Source organism: Bos grunniens, chromosome 5 (genome assembly GCF_055505025.1).
Source record: "Bos grunniens cultivar Pamir isolate PY7600 chromosome 5, Bosgru_T2T1.0, whole genome shotgun sequence".
In the NCBI taxonomy this organism is placed as follows: Eukaryota; Metazoa; Chordata; class Mammalia; order Artiodactyla; family Bovidae; genus Bos; species Bos grunniens.
Window position 1 is genome coordinate 11,051,036 of NC_141169.1, and position 23,551 is coordinate 11,074,586.

At 38.1% G+C, this 23,551-nt stretch overlaps 1 protein-coding gene across 2 annotated transcripts in view; it reads right to left on the reverse strand.

Annotated features, from left to right (window-relative positions):
* LIN7A (lin-7 cell polarity scaffold A) overlaps positions 1 to 23,551 on the reverse strand; it is a 322,471-nt gene that overhangs the window by 102,384 nt on the left and 196,536 nt on the right. The window lies entirely within an intron of this gene.

Sequence of the window (23,551 nt, forward strand, 5' to 3'; positions counted from 1 at the left end):
AGTAAAGTGAAGCAGACTCTAAATTACTTTCTTCCTTTTCACAGCCTTTTTTATTTTATTAATTATATTTTATGATTCTGTGTTGTGTGTGCATGATGGACATGTACCTTTTTGTTTATCACTTAAAAATCTCCTTTAGAAATTGAGATGAAAATACAACAATTAAGTGGAAAATTAGGTAGTCAATCATTGGAAGAATTCTCACAAGATTTATTACCTTTGAGAGAGATGAAAAGGAAATATCATTGAAGCATCTGAGTTGGTTGTTCATCTCTATGAGCAGATAAAGATAATTGTCTTCTCCTCTAATGGGTTCAAAATTTCTAAGGGTTTGCAATTACGTGTAATCATCAGCCAAAGCATATGAGCTCTGCTGGAGTTTGGCAGTTGTACTGTTCTCAGGGAGGTTTGCCCTTATTTTTGATATGCTTTTTCCCCTGCTCGTCCAGTCACCAGAGTTAAAAGAATAGACATTATTCCATAAAGAAAAGGAGAGAAGACAGGATGGGTTCAAAAAATACTGTAGCCACTGTCACTCTGTTAGCAGCATGCCCTAATACGGGATGCTGACTTTTAGCACACAGATAAGTCTTTCTTTATCCATGATTTGATAATGTGAGGATTTGAAGTAGAAAGAATCCAAGAGGGCATTATAAAGATTCACATATAATTTCAACTTCAGTTTGAGTGATTCACTTCTGTTAAACAGTGTCTCTTACTTCTATGAAGAAATTGGAAGTTTGTTGTTCCTAGTAGAACTAGAAAAAAAGGAACTATCTAAAGACTTTTTTTTAAGTTCAATTTTAAAACACATGACCATATTGTTGCATTTTTAAAAAGTAAGCAGAAAAGCTATGTAATTTTTAATTCAAGTGAATAAAAATTAATTTTACTACCAAACCCCAGTTGCTTGCAAATGTACTTGATATTCTCAGTTAATATAATAATGCCTCAAAGTATTTAGTTTTTCAGTGCTCTGGATTCAGTACAGATGGTGATCAATGTATGATTAAAGACAATACTTTCCATGATAGCTTTGCTTAATTAATCTCATTTCCAGTGGACTAACGGTGAAGGCTGGTATCTGCTCAGTAAACAGCTCAGCACAACACACATCACATCCAGTCATATAAACTTTTTGACAAGGGCCTTTGGGAGTTTGTTACAGTAATCCAGACCCAGAAAAATCTTCCCTTCTCCACAAAGTAGGGGAGAAGAGCAGAGAAACAGTGATAGTGACAAAATATTCAAGTAAGGACAGGATTTTGCCATCTTACAAATTCCTTGGAGTGAACAGGTGGGCTGCCACTAAGACTACATCACACCCACCTCCACTGGTGGGAAACATGCCACTGACAGTCAATTTACAGGAAAACAAGGAAAATATTCCCTTTCCCATTTGTAGTCTGATTGGGAGGGGGTTCTCTGGAAATGAGAGTCAAAAGAGATTCCTTTCTCCTTATGCCTATGAAATGCAAGTTCACTGGGCTACATAGGAAAACTGAGTCCAGTGAGGTTATGGAAATTGGGAAGTACTATTTGGAAGCAAGCTGTTATATAGATCAAGGTGTCTTGATTGCTCCTATTTTTTTTTCATCTGAAAAATGCAAGTCAGATAAAATTATTGGCTCTATTATGGCCCTAAATTCTTCATTAAGGTGGCATTCCTAATCTGAGAGTGGTATTTCCTGAAATTCTCTATTTGAGGTTACAACAGTTACTAGATTAATGAAGTAATTCAATTCTCTGACTTTCAGAGGTGGTATTTCTGGGAATGGTATTAGAGTACAGCTATTTGTAACTTCAGAAAAGCCCTGCTCAAATGGCAAAGTATCCCTGAAAATATCACCACTGAATATTCCCACACTGTCACAAAAAGCACAGAACATCAAATCTATTTCTTTAAGAATTCTGGTTTGATTTTAGTGGACTAATGATTTAATTGTTTAACACAGCACATTTGCTGAGCAAAGGATCTAAAATTTAATGCAAAGTCTAAACTGGGTCTAAAATTATTAACGTATTGCTCTCCTTTTAATTTTACTTGCCACGATGATAGCTTATGATAACACTAATAGTTGTCACTAAAATTGTTATAGCATTAAAATCTTATAAAAATAATCCATTGTAAAGGGAAAGCCAAATCTTACCTCCTTTTATGCTACTTAATTCCCTTCTTTACAGATTAAGCAAACACTAATGATAAACCAGCAACTAAAAATTACTGAGTGTGTATTACTATGCAAGTAAAGAAATAGAGGCTTATGGATTTTAATGTTTTCCCAAGAAGACTCTATTTGGGCCTCTTCATAGAACATACTCTAGGAGGCTCAGGTGGAAATCACAAGGCACCTTAAGATCTAGCATGGAAAGTCCCAGAAAATTATGTCTATTGCATTCTTCTGGTCAAGAAAGTTACTAAAGTCAACCAAGAATCACTGAGAAGCAAACTAAACTCCACTTTCAATGGATGAAGTGGTAATGAATCTGTGTCCATATTTAATCTACCATAATGACTAGGATATACTTGCAGTCACAATTTTGTTACCATTCTCCCATTCTACTGACGGGAATCTGGCTCTGCCTCTATCACTCTCCATTGTCGTTACAACCTTCAAAATAATTAGACTGTTCCAACCCTGGGCAAGCTTATCCTCCAGCCCCGATGTCTTCCCTCATCTTTAGACCTGTATATCCAACTACATATCCAACTGATCTTTAGATTCTTAATATCTCTTGAATGTCTCAATGTTACCTCCAGGTAAACACATTCCAAATTAAGCTCATGCTGTTCTACTCTGTCTCTACATCTTAACCTGGTGCCCTGTCAGTGGTGATTCTCTCAGTGAATGACAGATATCACCAGTCATACAAACATGGAACTTAGGACATACTCCTGATATTTCAATCTCCCTTCAGTTCAGTTCAGTTCAGTCGCTCAGCCGTGTCCGACTCTTTGTGACCTCATGAATCACAGCACGCCAGGCCTCCCTGTCCATCACCAACTCCCAGAGTTCACCCAGACTCATGTCCATCAAGTCGGTGATGGCATCCAGCCATCTCATCCTCTGTCGTCCCCTTCTCCTCCTGCCCCCAATCCCTCCCAGCATCAGAGTCTTTTCCAATGAGTCAACTCTTCGCATGAGATGGCCAAAGTACTGGAGTTTCAGCTTTAGAATCATTCCTTCCAAAGAACGCCTGGGACTGATCTCCTTTAGAATGGACTGGTTGGATCTCCTTGCAGTCCAAGGGACTCTCAAGAGTCTTCTCCAACACCACAGTTCAAAAGCATCAATTCTTTGGCACTCAGCTTTCTTCACGGCCCAACTCTCACATCCATACATGACCACTGGAAAAACCATAGCCTTGACTAGACGAAACTTTGTTGGCAAAGTAATGTCTCTGCTTTTGAATATGCTATCTAAGTTGGTCATAACTTTCCTTCCAAGGAGCAATCTCCCTTACCTCTTGTCTAATTCATTACAAAATCCTGTAAAATTATTCTCCTTAAATACCTCTCAAATCTCTCCCCTCAATCCAAAGTATGGCTATTTTGATCCAGGAATATCATAAGACTTTAACCTGTCCCCCATAACTTCCCTGGATCCCTCATTTCTGGGGACAGCATGCGAGTCTGTCCTTGGGGACTGTCCCTTTCCTCTCCTCAGGCCATGTAGTTCAGGTGGGATTGATTGTACCTAGTGAGCCTGACCATGAGTGTGTCCTTGACCATACGATTATTCCATGAATGGATGTGTGACCAAGTTGTTCAGTAAGTGTCAGTCCTGAAATATTTGCTGGAACTGTAGGGGGAAAGTCCTACTTTTGCTAGGGAAATAATATGAGAGTTTTTTTCTCTAGGCTGAAGCTTCCATGTCACTCCAGTAGAAGAGATGCTGCCTAAAAATAAAGTCAAGGCAACAGAAATCAGACCTATGATGTAAAGTGATATACTCCTGAAAACATTATTAAGTATATGGATTGCAAAATGCCTGAATATCTGCTGGTGATCATGCTTTAAAAGTTTGGTGCCAACAAAAATCTTTTTTTAAAAAAAAAGTATGAGTAGGAGCTTTGTTAACTGAAACAAAAAATCTTGCATAACGTCATTCTTTGATCTTTGACTACATACTGCAGTCTTGGAAGAAAAGCAATGACAAGCCTAAGACAGGGTATTAAAAAGAAGAGATATCATTTTGATGACAAAGATCCATATAGTCAAAGCTGTGGTTTTTCCAGGAGTCATGTACAGATGTGAATTGGGCCATAAAGAAGGCTGAGCACTGAAGAATTGATGCTTTCAAACAGGTGCTGGAGAAGACTCTTGAGAGTCCCTTGGACTGCAAGGAGATCAAACCAGTCAATCCTAAAAGGAAATCAACCCTGAGTATTCACTAGAAGGACTGATGCTGAAGCTTAAGCTCCAATACTTTGGCCACCTGATGCAAAGAGCTAACTCACTGGAAAAGACCCTGATGCTGGGAAAGATTGAGGGCAAGAGGAGAAGGGGGCCACAAAGGATGGGATGGTTGGATGGCATCATTGACTTAATAGACATGAGTTTGAACAAACTCTGGGAGATGGTGAAGTACAGGGAAGCCTGGTGTGCTGCAGTCTGTGGTGTTACAAAGCGTCGGACAGGACTGCATGACTGAACAACATACTGCAGCCAGAGCAACCATCTCAGAATACTCATCCGATCGTGTCCAGCATCCCCCTTCCCCTCCCAGCTTACCGAATGTAGGATTTGCACAGAACATGCTCGTTAACATGACCCTCAAGCTTGCATGTGTCCATATTCTGTTTACCTCTCTAGCATTACCTTTTTCTGGTCAACTCCTTGCTGTCTCTACTCCAGCCACACAGGAGACTTCTCAGTCACTACATTCCCTCTTGCCAAAGCCACTCTGCACACTGTCTACAGGGCTCCTTTCACTTCCACTTCTAGCCCATTCCCACTCCTTTCAGATCTCAACTCAGGCATCAAGTCTAAGCAAGATCTTGAATTCTTTCACGGTATCAAGTCCTCTTGCTCTAGGATCTCAAAATACTATATACCTCCTCTCTGTCACATGTTTCAGAACTGCAATTGTATATTAATTTCTGTGATTACTACCATTTGTTTCCTCCACCTTAAGAGCAAGGACCTGTTCTTGCTCAACCCTGAACTATGTGAGATTGATGTTGGTGAAGGTTTTGTTGCTGTGCAATGCATCCTTAATTTTCGAACTCTCTTTGCAATTCCTTAACATTATTCTCTATTTTTCTGCTGTTCTTTTAGTTTTCTGTTTTATGTCAGTTTCTTATACCGACCTCTCTTATGCTGGCCAGTCTTCAGATATTTATTTCTTATGGTTCTATTGCGTGTCCTCTTTTCTTTTGGTTCACTGTGGACCTTTCCTACCTACCTGTTCTTTTGGTAGAGATGCTTCTACAATTGCTTCAGCCATTCATCTCCTAAGGGAAGCTGCCCCACATGCATCCTGCTTGTCCTAGTTATCCTTATTAGTAACTGTCAGTCAAGGATGCGGATCTTACGTGAGGGTAACCAAGCAAAAGACTGACCAGCATTTATGAAGTGCATAGTTTGATCTCAATACCGCACTGAGATAAACAAATACTTATTGTCCTGAGTTCAGAATAAGAAAAATAAATCACCATTTAATAGTGGGAACTAAACTGAAAGGTCATGGTGTTGATGGGACTGGAGAGTTTGTGACAGGCCATTCTCAGGCTGAAATTATGAGGCAATCTGAGTTAAGTAAACCAGAGAAGCCAAGTGGTAGTGGGATACAGTGAACACAGAAACAGAACTATTTCTGACCTTCATGAGGCCTGGGCAAGAGTTGAAGTTGATTCCCACCTAATTAGCTGAGGGGACTTAAGTAAGTTATTTAGATTCTCAAAAGCTGTTTACTTGCTTATAAGTGAAGTCGCTCAGTCGTGTCCAGCTCTTTGTGACCCCATTGACTGTAGCCTACCAGGCTCCTCCGTCCATGGGATTTTCCAGGCAAGAATACTGGAGTGGGTTAACATTTCCTTCTCCAGGGGATCTGCCCAACCCAGGGATCGAACCTGGGTCTCCCGCATTGTAGGCAGACACTTTTACCATCTGAGACACCAGGGAAGTCCTGTACTCACTTACAGATATGTATAATAATAGAATAAATCACAAGAATTTTTGTGAGAATTACATGACATAAGGCATACAAATGCAGTAGGAAATGGCAACCCACTTCACTATCCGTGCCAGGAAAATTCAATAGACAGAGGAGCCAGGTGGGCTACAGTCCCCGGGATTGCAAAGAGTTGGACACAACTAAGCGACTGGAAAAGATTGAAGGAAGGAGAAGGGGACAACAGAGGATGAGATGGTTGGATGGCGTCATCGACTCAATGGACATGAGTTTAAGTAAGCTCCAGGAGTTGTTGATGGACAGGGAAGCCTGGCGTGCTGCAATCCATGGGGTTGCAAAGAGTCAGACATGACTGAGCAACTGAAATTAACTGAGCAACTGACCATGCAAAAGGCATACAAAATGCTTAGTTGAGTGCCTAACACATAACACAAACTCAAAAAAATGGTAATAAAATAAAAAGTATAATGATTGAGACTTGGCATGAAGACTCATGAATGCTTAATGTGGGGATCTTTAGAATTATCTTGATTCCAGAGAAGTCCTCCTGCTTTAGTGACCATTGGCTCAAGAGAAAGTGAAAGTCACTCAGTCGTGTCTGACTCTTTGCAACCCCATAGACTATACAGTACATGGAATTCTCCAGGTGAGAACACGGAGTGGGTAGCCTGTCCCTTCTCCAGGGAATCTTCCCAATCCAGGGATCAAACCCAGGTTTCCCACATTGCAGGTGGATTCTTTACCAGCTGAGCCACTAGCCATCATAGTCAACAAGATTCTGAAATGCAGTACTTGGATGCAATCTCAAAAACAACAGAATGATCTCTGTTCATTTCCAAGGCAAACCATTCAATATCACAGTAATCCAAGTCTATGACGCAACCAGTAACACTGAAGAAGCTGGAGTCGAACAGTTCTATGAAGAACTATAAGACCTTCTAGAAGTAATGCCCAAAACAGGTGTCCTTTTCATTATAGGGGACTGGAATGCAAAAGTAGGAAATCAAGAGATACCTGAAATAACAGGCAAATTTGGCCTTGTAGTACAAAACAAAGCAGGGCAAAGCTAACAAAGTTTTGCCAAGAGAATGCACTGGTCATAGCAAACACCCTCTTCCAACAACACAAGAGATGACTCTACACATGGACATCACCAGATGGTTAACACTGAAATCAGATTGATTACATTCTTTGCAGCCAAAGATTTAGAAGCTCTATACAGTCAGCAAAAACAAGACCAGGAGCTAACTGTGGTCAGATCATGAACTCCTTATTGCCAAATTCAGACTTAAATTGAAGAAAGTAGGGAAAACCACCAGACCATTCAGATATGACCTAAATCAAATCCCTTACGATTATACAGTGGAAGTGAGAAATAGATTCAAGGGGTTAGATCTGATAAGAGTGCCTGAAGAACTATGGATGGAGGTTCGTGACACTACAGGAGGCAGTGATAAAGACCATCCCCAAGAAAAAGATGCAAAAAAGCAAAATGGTTGTCTGAGGAGGGCTTACAAATAGCTGAGAAAAGAACAGAAGTGAAAGCCAAAGGAGAAAAGGAGAGATATACCCATTTGAATGCAGAGTTCCAAAGAATAGCAAGGAGAGATAAGATAGCCTTCCTCAGTGATCATTGCAAAGAAATAGAGGAAAACAATAGAATGGGAAAGACTAGAGATCTCTTCAAGAAAATGAGAGATACCAAGGGAACATTTCATGCAAAAATGGGCTGAATAAAGGACAGAAATGGTATGGACCTAACAGAAGCAGAAGATACTAAGAAGGGTGGTAAGAATACACAGAAGAGCTATACAAAAAAAGATCTTCATGACCCAGATAACCACGGTGGTGGGATCACCCACCTAAAGCCAGACATCCTGGAATGCAAAGTCAAGTGGGCCTTAGGAAGCATCACTACAAAGCAAGTGGAGGTGATGGAATTCCAGTTAAGCTACTTCAAAGCCTAAAAGATGATGCTGTGAAAGTGTTGCACTCAATATGCCAGCAAATTTGGAAAACTCAGCAGTGGCCACAGGACTGGAAAAGGTCAGTTTTCATTCCAATCCCAAAGAAAGGCAATGCCAAAGAATAATCAAGTGAAGTCGCTCAGTCATGTCCAATTCTTTGTGACCCCACATACTGTAGCCCACCAGGCTCCTCCATCCATGGAATTTTCCAGGCAAGAGTACTGGGGTGGGTTGCCATTGAAAGAATGTTCAAACTAAAGCACAACTGTACTCATCTCACATGCTAGCAAAGCAATGCTCAAAATTCTCCAAGCCAGGCTTCAATAGGATGTGAACCGTGAAATTCCAGATGTTCAAGCTGGATTTAGAAAAGGCAGAGGAACCAGAGATCAAATTGCCAACATCCACTGGATCATCAAAAAAGCAAGAAAGTTCTAGAAAAACAACTCCTGTTTTATTGACTATGCCAAAGCCTTTGACTGTGTGGATCACAACAAACTGTGGAAAATTCTGAAAGAGATGGGAATACCAGACCACTTGACCTGCCTCTTGAAAAATCTGTATTCAGGTCAAGAAGCAACAGTTAGAACTGGACATGGAACAACAGACTGGTTCCAAATAGGAAAAGGAGTATGTCAAGGCTGTATATTGTCACCCTGCTTATTTAACTTATAGGCAGAGTACAGCATGCGAAATGCTGGGCTGGATGAAGCATAGGCTGGGATCAAGACTGCTGGGAGAAATATCAATAACCTCAGATATGCAGATGACATACTTATGGCAGAAAGTGAAGAAGAATTAAAGAGCCTCTTGAAGAAAGTGAAACAGGAGGGTGAAAAAGTTGGTTAAAATTCAACATTCAAAAAATTAAGATCATAGAATCTGGCCCCATCACTTCATGTCAAATAGATGGGGAAACAATGGAAACAGTGACAGACTTTATTTTTTTGAGGGGGGGTCCAAAATCACTGCAGATGGTGACTGCAGCCATGAAATTAAAAGACGCTTCCTCCTTGGAAGGAAAGCTATGACCAACCTAAACAGCATATTAAAAAGCAGAGATGTTACTTTGCCAACAAAGGTCCATCTAGTCAAAGCCATAGTTTTTCCAGTAGTCATGTATGGATGTGAGAACTGGACTATGAAGAAAGCTGAGTGCTGAAAAATTGATGCTTTTGAACTGTGGTGTTGGAGAAGACCCTTGAGAATCACTTGAACTGTAAGGAGATTCAACCAGTCCATCCTAAAGGAAATCAGTCCTGAATATTCACTGGAAGGACTGATGTTGAAGCTGAAACTCCAATCCTTTGGCCACCTGATTCAAAGAACTGACTCACTAGAAAAGACTCTGATGCTGGGAAAGATTGAAGGCAGGAGGAGATGGGGCCAACAGAGGATGAGATGGTTGGATGCCATCATTGACTCTATGGACATTAGTTTGAGTAAGCTCCGGGAGTTGGTGATGGACAGGGAAGCCTGGCGTGCTGCCATCAATGGGGTCGCAAAGTCGGAGTCGACTGAGCGACTGAACTAACTGGCTGAAGTGATTCCTTTACTTTTCATGTGCCATATATGTGCTACATTGAGTAGATCTGCAAATGAAAGAATCAATAAAACATTCTCCATGTATTAATCTACAAATTTTTCTTCAGAAGGCCATTCATATATTCAGTGAACAACAGACTCTCTCTCTTGATGGCAATCTCAACATGGACAAAACTGAACTTCTCTTTTACGCCTACATATCCTATTTCATTTTATGGTACCACATGCATAAGAAAGTGTGCCAGAAATTTTAGAATTTTTTTGTTTCCTCCAGTCCCCTCAAAACAATTAATTTAGTTTCTCTAGATCATAATGCAAAAAGAAATTGTTAAAATTATAGTAGTGGCAGTAGAAACAATAATGTATTTCCATAATAATAAGCATAATTTCCCACACTATAATTTATTAAAGTAGTTGCCTACACATAGTGGAACAGGATTCCTTTTCTCATCAAAAAGTTACAAACTGGACAGTTTATAATCAACATATTTTAGGGTAAGTATTAAATGTAAATGAAGTTTAAGAAGGAACATTTATTCATTACTTTTTTCCTACTAGAAATTGAATTTTACATGGATTTTTGATGTTGATCATGAGTAGATAAAAAATAATTACCTCCATTAGATATATTAACAGATATCTAAGTCTGATGCACAAAATATATAACTAAGCATAAAAACAGCTCACAGAGTTGAGTATTATACACTCAAGGCTACAGATGAGGGAGGGCTTACACACAGAGAGGTAAATAACATGATAATTTATAAGCAGAGTTGTTGGAAATTATTACATTCCTATGAAGCAACTAGAATTCAGTGAAAACCTGAGGCAAGGCAAAAGGCTCTTGAACAAGTTACTAAGATCTTGAAACTGGTGTTTTAGTATTCTGGTTTGTTTGGAATGAACAGACTGTAAAGTTAAGAGAACTAATTAACAGGATACTATAATAGCCCAGGCATGAGGGAACATTTCCTTTAGCCCTTGCTGAGTTGTCCAGCACAAGGGTGGTGGTGGGGTTCTCAATGAAAACTGTCGACTGATTGAACCACTGAGGTTGTGTCTGCATGATGCCAAACATCTGGATATAAAGACTAAAATCCAGTCATCCAGATGGTAAGGTTACATGATACATCACCATCAAACATTTAGAACTTTTAACTGATCAACCGCCCTTCTTATTTTTCATCCAGACAAACAGCATTGAGTTAACTCAGCTTGAGCATTTACCAATCATTATTCCTTGCTTTTTTTTTTTTTTTTTTTTAATTAGGGAATGGTTACTCAGGTTGCCAATGCTGATGAATCATTAAAATAGGAATAGTGGTAAACAGGTGAACACCGAACTAAATGAGAACTAGTGAACAGTGAAGAAAGGAAAAGCTTCATATGATCAGAGATGCATTTTAAATACTATTTGTTGTGGATGTGCTCTTTTTATTTGAAAAATTTTCCTTGGGGTGGGTGTCTCAGGCTTACAGCATTTCAGCTAAGTAACTATTATTTTTTCACATCAAAGCTAACTCCTTGAAAATATTTCACAGACAATTAAATGTTAACACTCTCCTTCTGTGCGCAGTTAAAAGGATATAAAAACGAAGCACTGCAGTATCATATTCAGTTCACTAAAAGTAGATTTTATCCTCCTAAATAACTAATTTGAATATAATAATGTATTATAATAATAATGTATAATATATTTTTGAAAGATAATAATGTATTTTTGAAACGCCAACTTTGATAAAATCATTTCTGTAATTAAGTAATGATAACAGAAACATACCTTTGTTCTTTGAAAACTGTCTCCAAACTAAATATAACTTGAAAATAAAGATGTTAGTTTATCATTGAAGACAGTGACTTTGAAAAATATTCATTCTATGTCCAAATGCTAACCTGACTTGTAAGTCAAAGTTTGAGTAAAACAACTGGCAAGCTGTGTGTTTTGTGTGGTGATAAAGAAACTGATTGATATGGAGTTGGCCATTTTTTCTTTCTTGAAGAAATTACTGATTTTAAAGTTACTTTTTCAATCACTTGGTTGGCTTTACATTTTGTGAACAGGGGTAATACTATCTTGGAAGATAAAACTTTCTACACAGGAAAGTGACAAAGAATTGAGATGACTTCCTGGATAACAATACCCACAACTCCACTGATTTAAGCTGTCAATACTTTGTGGAAGGAATGTGAGTTTGTGGTTAAAGAATACTAAAAGTATGTGGGTTTTGAATTTTTTGCTACTAGGTTATGAGTTCTCCCAGTGCAGAACTATTCTGTTTATCCCCAGCACTTGGACTAGCTTCAGGCATATAAAGAGTATAAAATAAAAGCTCATTAAAGTTCTGTATTCTCATATTAATCTGTATTCTTGTGCAGAACCTCTACTGGAGGAATTCAAACTTCTTCCCGTATCTAATTGTAGATCAGAACATCTATCCTGTTTTACGTGTTATAATCTCTTTCAGAAAGACAGGATATATGACACGAATAGTCTCATACAAATTTAGAATCAACTCAACATGAAGAAATGAGTATCTGCTACAAAGACATCTCTTTACAATCACAGGCTTAATAACAGAGCAAGAAATAATTGCATAAGAACAGTCTGCCAACATTTAAACGGCAGAAAGAAACGTTTATAAAGTTACATGAAGAGTTTTGAAAGTCTTCAGGCTTGCTATGCTGGAAGGATAAATGTCTTTTATATTGACAAACTGGCAACTCAAAGCATCTAAAAGCCCTTTCAGAATTACATATAAACACGAATCATTTCACCCACCTCTAGGCTGGAATGTGACAGCTGGTTCAAGTAAGCATAGCAACACCACACAACAATGTCAAACAGGATGAATGGCTTAACCAATCAAAAATAGAGCATCAAAGTAAAACTGCTCAAATTAGACTTCTGGCCAGGCAAAAAGGTTAAGTGTTCTGTACTGGTATAAAGTCTCCAGTTGATGACCACGAAAGGCATCTTGGTATAACCAACTCAATTCATGATGTGATTCAACAGCTCAAGAAGTCTTTAGTACTATCACATGGAAACTCTTTGTGGTTTTCTGATCCCACATAAAGAATGTAGAAAGATATGTGTATGGTAGTTAAGGGAATGACCTGTGAAGTAAGAGTGACTTTGGATGAGTCACAAGTTGCTAGCTTTTAAGTTGATCAAGCTACATTCCCTGTGTTTTATACTCCTCAGTCATAACAGAGTTCTTAACACCCATTTCTACAAGCTGTTTTTAAGGTTAGTTATAGATATACATGGAGAAGGCAATGGCACCCCACTCCAGTACAATCCCATGGATGGAGGAGCCTGGTAGGCTGTGGTCCATGGGGTCACAAACAGTCTGACACTGAGCGACTTCGCTTTCACTTTTCACTTTCACGCATTGGAGAAGGAAATGGCAACCCACTCCAGTGCTCTTGCCTGGAGAAACCCAGGGACGGGGGAGCCTGGTGGGCTGCCGCCTAAGGGGTCGCACAGAGTCGGACACGACTGAAGCGACTTAGCAGCAGCAGCAGCATAGATACACGTGTATTAGCTCTGAAATCAATTCTTAGTATATAGAACACATACCATACATGGAAAAGATTGTTTTGCCTATTAATACACAGCAAAATTCATACAAAATGCCTGGGATTTCGAAAATTATTTCCTAATACACTAAATTATTCTTAACCTAGGGATCTGACAAGTTGTTGGTAGCTGGATTTAACTTAAGACATTACAGCACCAAAGATAGATTAAAATAAATACCATAGCCAGAAGTTATATTTATGTGGAACCAGAGAAAATATAAGCATACTGATTTTTTTCCTTTTTTTTCCTGCCTAGCAACAAATATTTAATCAAAATTCCAAGGTAAATTGTTTCAAGCTCAGTTTGACAAACTCTAGAGTTTTCAAACAGATACTACTGTTTAAATAGGAAGTTACATAATGTTATATAAGTTACTTAAATAAACTAACCAAAATCACTGTTCCTTTTATTTTGATTAGTTTACAAATTCTAATTAAATCTTATTTTCATAACTCCAGAGACTATATCTCCTCCATTCCATCTTCTTTCTAAACTTTGGCCTTCATTCTTCAAGTGAATAACTGAAGATAGAATTTTACAATGTTTTCACAGTATAAATTCTGAAATATGAACAAATATGTGAGCATATGATACCAAAGTGCTAAAAAACTAGTTCCTAATAATCCTTAGAGAAAAATATCTGAGTTATATACGGAAATAATATACCAGTGATTGGTATATTGCAGTCACAGTTTTCTTCAATCCACCTATGTTAATATGGCTATTTCACCATACGTGGAAATATCAATCTTAACTCTTGCTCAAGTATGGTAGGCAAAATCACCCCTTCTGAAGTCAAGGTATAACAAAAGTAGAGTGGCAAGACTTAGAGCTTGCTGAAACGAAAATGCATAGGATTCTAACTATTAGTATAATCCTCTCCGGAGGTTAATTCATAAAATCATGGCTATCAAGTTTCCTGTGTTATATTTACTGTGGCATTTGGGAACACTGACAAAGGGTTGAGTATCTCTGGTATGCCCATTCTAGCTTTACTCACTGAGCCATATCACTTGCTGGTCAGTTATATAAAAGATTTCTATTTTTATGGGTGGTATTTTTTTCAATTACTTTATGTATTAGCTCCCAGTAAATGTTCAGTCAAAAGGAATGGCAGTTTATAGAATGTTACAAACTCCTCCATGCCATACTTGTACTATATATTCTAAGTATTAATATACAAAGAATGACATATGTTCTGATGAGGGAACTATGAATTTAATTGCTTCGTTATTTTTTACTTATTAGTTTTTTTCCAAGTCTTCTAAATAGACACTTTAATAAAGAAACCATACCAGTGCATAACAACCTATATAAACTCTTCTTATATCAATATTACCCAATCTGTTATTAGATCTGACCCAAAGAAGGAAGGGTTGGGATGGATTGGGAGAGCAGGAAGGTGTATATGAAGGATACTTACCAGACTTACTAAAAACCCATCAAGTTCATACAGCACTCTGACAAAGGGCTTCGTGAAGGCTAATTGGAGTATACATCTTTCCCTACTGCCTCAGTGATCATTTAGAGTGCCCCTATAAAACTGACACTTCCCACATATTATTCATACTCAAGACATCTTTGAGGAAGACCATGGTAAAGACACATGAATATAATGATTTCAATCCAAGAGCTTATTCCAAGTTTATTTCAGGGCCAAGAATAGGTGCTCATAATTTGCAACTCCACTATCTCTGACTCTCAATATTTAGCCTTTAGCAATCATTAGTTTTAGCTTACTGAAGCATGATAGTTTATGCCCATCCCTCTGCATAATTTGTATTAATTTTTATAATTAAAGACAAGCTTCATTCCCCCAGCCATACTTTAACATTTAGATGTACATTTATTACAACTTTATCCCTCCCTCATGTATTTTTTTTTCAGTAGAGAGTCATCTCCCCCTGAAAAACATAGATGGTCAGAGATATTTGGAGAATATTCCAGAAGTCCTAGGAAAATATTAGTCTTTGCTGAAGACTGGAAATGAAGGGCATGTAAACCTTTAACAAAATTCTAAAGCAATATGAAGATGCACACTTTATGTTACTTTCCATAACACATTTACAGAAGTTTTTCTAATAAAAATGATGGGCTGGCTATAAATTAGTGATAAAGAAGAAAAACTCAATGATGAAAAATTTTTTCATGGGAATTGCTGAAGTGAAATACAGGGGATTATCAGAGATCAAATAGCGTGGCTTCATAGAAAGTCTGACCAGAGGAGGGAAGAGACATGGAGCCACCTGGAACACATTTCTTCATTGTTCTTCTCCTTTACCAAAGCCCTTCCTATGTTTTTGCTCTTGATTTTACTGTAGCGGCATATACCCTCACATTTCAAACATTCTCTCAGTGAATTATGAACCCTACAGAGCTCTCAGTGATATCTCTAATGCTTGCCTTCTAAAGGACTTAAGCTGGGCTGCATAGTTTACAGCTGATAAACTGGGAGTCAATCTTTCACTGCAATGATGTATTCACCGTACAAAGAACTATTTCCATTGTAAATTAATTCTCGAAATGTTGGACCATAAATGTCATCAGCATCATTACCCAATCTGCTCCCAGAAGCAGTGGCTCTGTCAGTCCGGTGCAGGTGCTGGCCTCTAAAAGCAAGGTGCTCCAAACCAAACACATTAAACCATGACTCCATTCTTAAGGGCAACTGCTTTCAAAGGCCCCTTTGCTTCATGCTGCTTGGCAAAGAGATTAATGGATGCCATTTCTGATATGCAACTGGCTTCAGGGATTTTTGTTGGGTTTTTTTTTTTCGCCCTTTTAGAAGGAGGTACCTTTGAGTGTCTCTTTAACAAATATATTTCCCAAATGTTCCTTCTTTAGAAGGCTATGCTTGTTCAGTCAGAAGTTTTTCTAATAAAATGCCTCTTTATGCCTCTGCTTGGAATATACGAACCTAAAATATAACCTGTTGTCAGGTCTTTATTGAGTCATCAATGTGCAGAAAACTTATGTGGAGGCATAAAAGAATCAGGCAATATAGGGCTGCCCATGAGGAGGTTAGGTTTTTGTAGGATGAGAAGCAATCTGACCACAATGAATCAGGCAACGAATAATATATAAAAACAATCTCAGGTTATTAGTTACTCTTTGTACATTTTTGCAGCATTTACTAGGGGAAAAGGAACTGTTCTTGGACAAACCAGAGTAGCATGAAGGTTCAACTTTGGACGTACATCTTCTTGAATAGTACATCTTCAGAATATTAAACTGATTCCACAATGGCTAGGCAGAGTTGAGAGAATTTAAAGGTAGTTTTCTTGTTTGTCTTTAGAAGACAGTCTTTCTTTTCAAACTGTTCAGGCTAATTCAGTGAAGTGTGCATGAAACCTAAAGCTCAGGATGTATCAGTCTGGTGAAAAGCCTTAGGAGCTAAAGAAGAAAACTGTTACTTCTTTTAACTATCTTCTGATTCTATATCCCAAGGAAGGACTAAAGAAGTGTTCTGTTCCTTTAAGAAGTTTAGTCGCTAGGTCGTGTCCTTCTCTTGCAACCCCACAGACTGTAGCCTCCCAGGCTCCTCTGTCCATGGGATTTTCCAGGCAAGAGTACTGGAGTAGGGTACCATTCCCTTCTCCAGGGGTTTCTTTAAGAATTTGGTTGGGAAATGTTAAAAACCTGAAAGCAAGTCTGATTGAATAATTCTAAATTGGTGTTCAATAACTTCAGTAATAAGTGGACAATTGGACCCCTTAACTTCTGACATCTATTTATACACCTACATCCTGTAGGACTTTAATGCTCTGCCTTGTTTTAATTTGTTGTTCAGTCGCTCAGTCATGTCCCAGTCTTTGTGACCCAATGGACTGCAGCACATCAGGCTTCCCTGTCCTTCACCATCTCCTGAAGTTTGCTCAAACTCATGTCCACTGAGTCAGTAATGACATGCAACCATCTCATCCTCTGTCATCCCCTTCTCCTCCTGCCTTCAATCTTTCCCAGCATCAGGGTCTTTTCCAATGAGTCAGTTCTTCACATCATGTGGCCAAAGTATTGGAACTACAGCTCAGCACCAGTCCTTCCAATGAATATTCAGGACTGATTTCCTTTAGGATTGACTGGTTGGATATCCTTGCAGTCCAAAGGACTTCCAAGAGTCTTCTCCAACACCACAGTTCAAAAGCATCAATTCTTCCATGCTCAGCCTTTTTTATTGTCCAGATTTAATATCCATAGATGACTACTGGAAAAACCATAGTTTTGACTATATGGACCTTTGTAGGCAAAGTAATGTCTCTGATTTTAAATACACTATCTAGGTTTATCATTGTTTTTCTTCCAAGAAGCAAGTGTCTTTTAATTCCATGGCTGCAGTCACCATCTTCAGTGATTTTGGAGCCCAAGAAAATAAAGTCTATCACTATTTCCACTGTTTCCCCATTTATTTTCCATGAAGTGATGGGACCGGATGTCATGATATTCTTTTTCTGAATGTTGACTTTTAAGCCAGCTTTTCCACTCTCCTCTTTCATTTTCATCAAGAGGTTCTTTAGTTCCTCTTAGCTTTCTGCCAGAAGGGTGGTATCATCTAGATATCTGAGGTTATTAATATTTCTCCTGGAAATCTTGATTCCAGCTTGTGCTTCTTCCAGCCCAGCGTTTCTCATGATGTACTCTGCATAGAAGTTAAATAAGCAGGGTGACATATACAGCCTTAATGTACTCCTTTCCCGATTTGGAACAAGTCTGTTGTTTCATGTTCGGTTCTAACTGTTGCTTCTTGACCTGAATACAGGTTTCTCAAGAGGCAGGTTAAGGTGGTCTGGTATCCCCATCTCTTCAAGCATATTCCAGTTTGTTGTGATCCACACAGTCAAAGGCTTTCACGTAGTCAATGAAGCAGAATAGATGTTTTTCTGGAACTCTCTTGCTTTTTCAATATTTATTGACAATTTTCCTAAGGAGAGTCACTGCCATCATTCCTCTACATGCATTATTTTACACATTATAAAGCTAGTTAGATTAAGAAATTTACTCAAATATCAGACTAGCATTCAAGCTCAAGGTGTTTGACAGAATCCCTTCCTTTTTTCCTATAGTAAGATTATTTACATTCAAAAGAAGGCAGAGTAAATCTAATTATGTCTTATCTGAATAATCTACATGTTGATCTTTTTTTTTCTTTCCATTTTCCAAGTTCTGACCGCCTCCTCTTCATTATCTCCACCCAATCTCATCAATTCATAATTTTAAGGCCAACATAAATGCGATGTCAGTGCTACTTGACTTGTGCACATCAATAAACAGGTAAAATAAGTGCAAAGGCAGAGTCAGTTATTCTGGGCACTTTTTTCCCCTAACAAATTAACATTATTCAAGTGTTAAAAAACATGTTATGAGCCCTTTAAGAATGAAAAAATTGTGGTATCTACTGTATTTTCAAGATGTGTACAATCACATGGGGAGGAAAGAAACAAGCCTTTTTTTTTTTTTTGCCTTTGAGCTTCATCCTGACTCTAACAATGATCTTCAAGCACTAGTTACTAAGCTCACTGATTAATAACACTGTAGGAAAAAGCAGCTCAGAACACTCTTTGATCACTCCATCAATCAAAAATATTTACTGATGTTTCTTAAAAATTCAATGATGAAATGATGAAAGGCAATTGGATCTATATGTTTAAAGTTTTAAAAAAGGACTGCGATGGAAGTAAAATTTTGAGATTTTAAATTAGCTGAATATTCACTAAAGTGATGAAGATACCAAAAGGAGTGTAGCTTAAAGAGAAAATGATTATGAAGGATCCTTTTAAGGATCTTAAGACTGCCAATATTTCAAGGAAAGGAAGAGAAACTGATGAAGGAGGCTGGGAAAGAGCAGTCTGAGAAGTTTAAGAAAATTGGGAAAGTGTTGTATGAAAGCCATGGGTCCAGATATAATACATGAGGTTGTTGTACTTTGTTTGGTTTTGTGGCAAGTTAGAGTATCAGTTGATCTTGATTTGATGGTGCAGTCAACGTGAGCTTATTGCCAAGCCTGTGCTCCATGATGCCTTTCGCTCTCATGCTCAGTCACCAAGTCGTTCCCAACTCTTCTGTGGCCCCATGGACTGTGACCTGTCAGGCTCCTCGTTCATGGAATTCTCCAGGCAAGAATACTGGAGTGGGTAGCCATTCCTTCTCTTGGGGATCTTCCTGACTCAGGGATTGAATCTGGGTCTCCTGTATTGCAAGCAGATTCTTTACTGTCTGAGCCACCAGGGAAGCCCTCAAAATGCCTCTAAGTAGATAGCATTTGGGAGTGGATCCCTTATAAAATGGGTGGCAGGGGAGTGAGCAGCACAGGGCTCTAAGAAAGAGCTGAACTTCTGGTTTTAACTCTGACATGGAAAAACCTGGGAAGTCACATACCTGTCCTTTGTTTGCAGAGAGACAATGACTGTATATAAAACTTAAATATACAAATTATTTAAGTTCAGGTAGGTGGCTAACTGTAAGATCAATATCTAACAATTCCTTACTGCTTGGCATAAACCTATAAAACTGTCCTATAAGACGTGCAGACGTATCTGACTAAAAATAAAGGTATACAATATTCAAAAATAGGGGACTATGATTTTTTAATGTCAATTTTTATCAAATTTAACCTCTAGAGTTAATATAAGAAGGCAATGGCACCCTACTCCAGTACTCTTGCCTGGAAAATCCCATGGATGGAGGAGCCTGGTAGGCAGCAGTCCATGGGGTTGCACAGAGTCGGACACGACTGGGCGACTTCACTTTCAATTTTCACTTTCATGCATTGGAGAAGGAAATGGCAACCCACTTCAGTGTTCTTACCTGGAGAATCCCAGGGATGGGGGAGCCTGGTGGGCTGCTGTCTATGGGTCACACAGAGTCGGACACGACTGAAGTGACTTAGCAGCAGAGCAGAGTTAATATAATTTCATTGGGAAATAATATGACATAACTTTAACATTTATGCTGAATGACCAGGATACAAGTGAAGAAGCCAAAGGTGGGGTTACATGCTCTACTTGATATTAATATTTACTATGAAAGTTATAGTAATTAGACAGTTTGGTATTGATTCAGAAGCAAATAGAGCAGGGAGGCAGAGGAAGTGTCATACCCTTAATGTATAAAAGTGGTGGTATCATAAATTCAGTGGTGAAATGGCTCTTCGACAAATTGTGCCTGGACATTTTATTATCCCAGGAGAAAAAGAAAGAGATAGAGGAAGGAAAGAAAGGAGGGAGAAAGGAAGGGAGGGAGGAAGGAGGAAGGAATGCTTCTAGGTAGAATATAAACGTGAAAAGTAAAGCTTTTAGAAGAACATATAGAAGAATATCTTTATGATGTTCAGATAACAATGGATTTCTTACAAAAGGCCCCTAGCACAAAAAGACAAAGTGATACATTTTTCTACATTAAAATTTTAAGTACTGTTCATCAAAAAACTTGATATGAAAGTGAAAATATAAGCCACAAATAAGAATGTTTTATAACACATCAACCAATAAAGGATTGCACCTAATATAGTTACATAAAAGTATACTATAGATTTTTATATATTCATGTGAAAATATTTCAAATAAATAATGAAAAAGACAACCAAACACTGGACAAAATATATAACCCTGAAAAATCATTAAAAAAGGAAACTGATAACCTGAATGGCCAATAAACATAGAAAGCTGCTCAACTTAATTTGTTATCAAAGAAATACAAAATGAAACTATAATTGGCTCTCATTTTATGCATACCAGATTGACAAATGTTGAAAAACCTGACAGTCTCAGGTGTTGATAAGGATGTGGGCTATTGGGAGCTCTTAAATGCTGTTGATGGGAGTATAAATTAGAATAACTATTTGACAATCACTCGTCCCTCAAATAATTATCTTAATCATGCACATTATTATGATAAAACAATCTCATTCCTAAGTATACAAACCCTAGGGCAGAAGTCTTCAGGCTGAGTCACTCATGTAGCTCAAAGTATATGAAGATTTTTCAAGATAATTTCAAAGGAATAGATTTTCGGGTACTTAATTCCCATATGCCCACTTGTTTAAACCATGTGTGCATAAGAACACATCTCAGCAAGTTTCTGACGTGTTCTTCTCCATCTCTCCTCTCACAACAATCTGTCTTCCATTTTATGAGCCAAAGATATCCTCTCATCCATCCTGAATCTTACTAGGGTACATTGACCCCCAGGTATAAAAATCATCAGGATGCCAAACAATGGAACAAATTTAAATACTGTTGTATATTCAGTGAATGACTGTAATGACTGACTTAGACAGCCTTATGATGACAGGTGGTTTCTAATCATCCCCTTTCACTTATTTAATGGAGGATTTAATTAAGGCACTTATTGATAGGTCATTAAAAATAGTGTTTTATTATAGATCACTGTGTGATTTTGATATATAACTTAGAAACAATTCAATGAACTAAAATACATTAGTTATTAGTTACCTTCTTCCATTCATACTTAAGTGAATAAAATGTCTTAGTGCTTATTTTTATTAAAAAGTGGGTCTGAATCCCATTTTATTTAGTGATAAATCATAGTCATTCTTGGATATATGAATTGACAAGAATGACTGCCTCAAAACAAATATGTACTTCATTAAGGGATACTTGGGCTTCCCTGGTGGCTCAGACTTTCACTTAAGGGATATTTACAATATAATTTTACTTTTTATGTTTAAGAATTATCAAAATATGTAAACATTAGCTATTTTCATCAATTATGCATTACTACTAGTTGTAAAATCATAACTTAATCCCGCATAAAAATTTTAAAAGGATTTTATAGTCAGAGGAAGTCTCATTTTTTAAATTTAAATTTTATATGTACCTTTATTGAGAAAATTGTAAAAGTAAGTCAATAAAGCACACTGAATCATAACAATTACAATGCATTAAGATTATATGAGCAAAATAAATAGAAACAGGAAGCTTGAGAACAAAGGGATGCTTTAATGTTAATGTATTTTAAAGTGGAGTCAAAATACGAAGTAGAATGCAATACTACTTCATAGCATTTTAAAGAAAGCAATACTTACTCTTATTACATATAATCAGATCATACTATATGTAATGAGAATAAGTACTGTTTTCTTTAAAACACTACTACAGTTATATGTGTGTGTATACATCTATGGGCTTCCCTGGTGGCTCTGAGCTAAAGAATCCACCTGCAAGGCAGGAGACCCAGGTTCGATCCCTGGGTTGGGAAGATCCTGTAGGAATGTGTGGGTATCTATGTGTATAACGAATCATGATGTAAAATAATTTTCATGTGAGAGTAACAGCAAAAATCACCCCGATTCAGGTCATTCTGATGCACCAATCCACATAATCAGAAATAGTAACCTAGGAGCAGAAAGAGTGAAAGATTAAAGGACTTTGTCCTACCAAACAGACATTTTAACACACATGCACTGGTATGTGTATGCATGCATAAAATTATTTAAGATCTCAAAATATTTATTTGGGAATCAATCTGAACTCTTGAGGAAGAATTGATAGTGAATAATACAGTTTTTAGGAGGCTCTGGAGTGCAAGACACAGTCAGTAGCAAGAAGAACCCTAAATTTTAGAAATAAATTTCAAGAAAAAGAAACAAAAACACAAACATACCACCATAGTATGAATTAAGTTGATGGGGAGAAAAATCCTACTAAAGCAAACAGATCTAGCTCATTCAAAAACACAGACACTTAGGTGAACATTGAGTTTGAGAAGACTCTTGTAAGAGTCTTATAACAAAAGCACTACTCTGGTGGTCCAGCGATTGGAAGTCTGCCCGCAAATGCAGGAGACACGGGTTGGATCCCTGGTCCAGGAAGATCCCACGTGCAGTGGGGCAACTAAGCCTGTGCCACAATTACTGAGCCTGTGCTCTAGAGCTTACGAGAGGCGACTGCTGAGCCCATTGCTGCAACTACCGAGCCTGTGTACCTAGAGCCCGCTCTCCACAATGAGCAGCCACCTCAGTGAGAAGCCCAAGTACTGCAGCTAGACAGGAGTCACCACAACTAGACAAAGTCATACAGCAAGGAAGACCCCGCGCAGACAAAAATGAATGTCAAATTAAAAAAAAAAAAAATTAGCCCGATGAAGATCTGTTCTTTCATGTCTTAGGTTAGGAAGTTGGCATCTCCAGAAGTAGATCTCAAAATAGGGCTTCATGTACAAGTAGTTTATTGAAGAAGTGTTCCCAGAAAAACGTGGATGGAGCGAGAGAATCAGAACAGGGAAGGGGAAGAAGCCAAGAAAGGGTGTGATTTCAGACAAAGCTCCAGTCATGCCTGATCTCATCGGGATCTCTGGAATGTAAA